Raw genomic sequence first — 715 nt, forward strand, 5'->3', positions numbered from 1 at the left:
CTTCTTTAGAAATCTGTTTATTTTTTTTAATACTGTGATCTTGTGAAACATTACATATTCAAAGATAAAAAATAACATGCCCAAAAATACACATGAAAAGTAAATATTCTGCATTATGTAGTGACTGCCGTGCTGTAAAATACAGCAGTAACCCTCTTCTTGTAACTTCAGCACAGTCACATTTTGTTCAACATTTCTGCAGAAGTTCAAGTCAAGTCATAGAAATTTCAGCACACTAGGGAAAGTCTAAACCTGCAACTAAATCCCTAATTGCTAATTTAACATGCATATCACTATCACAGTCTACTAGGGTTTTTAATGCCAAAAATATTTTTTCTACTTTTTCAGTGTAATAAATGTATTCTTGTAGATTTGTTTAGCATATCCTGACTGTGCAGACTACCTTTACCACCCTCATCATCATCATATCATTTATTTAAATAGATCCAGCAAGTTACGCAATGCTTCACATTCATTCGTAATAAACAGGGGTCTTACAATAATTTTTCTTTCAATATTTTTTATTGAGGAAATCGTGCATTACAACATATCCGTTAACATCGTCACAGTCATTTCACAAACATAGACAGTAATGAGTACATCTCTTATACTAACAGTGATGTCGCTAAGTCTAAACGAAATAGCAGACATGGCAGACGACATGATAAATAAACATGTATCAAGTCTTTGTAGTATAAAGAGTAGTCACTGCACT

The sequence above is a fragment of the Xenopus laevis genome, chromosome 1S, assembly GCF_017654675.1.
Source record: "Xenopus laevis strain J_2021 chromosome 1S, Xenopus_laevis_v10.1, whole genome shotgun sequence".
Classification (NCBI taxonomy): Eukaryota; Metazoa; Chordata; class Amphibia; order Anura; family Pipidae; genus Xenopus; species Xenopus laevis.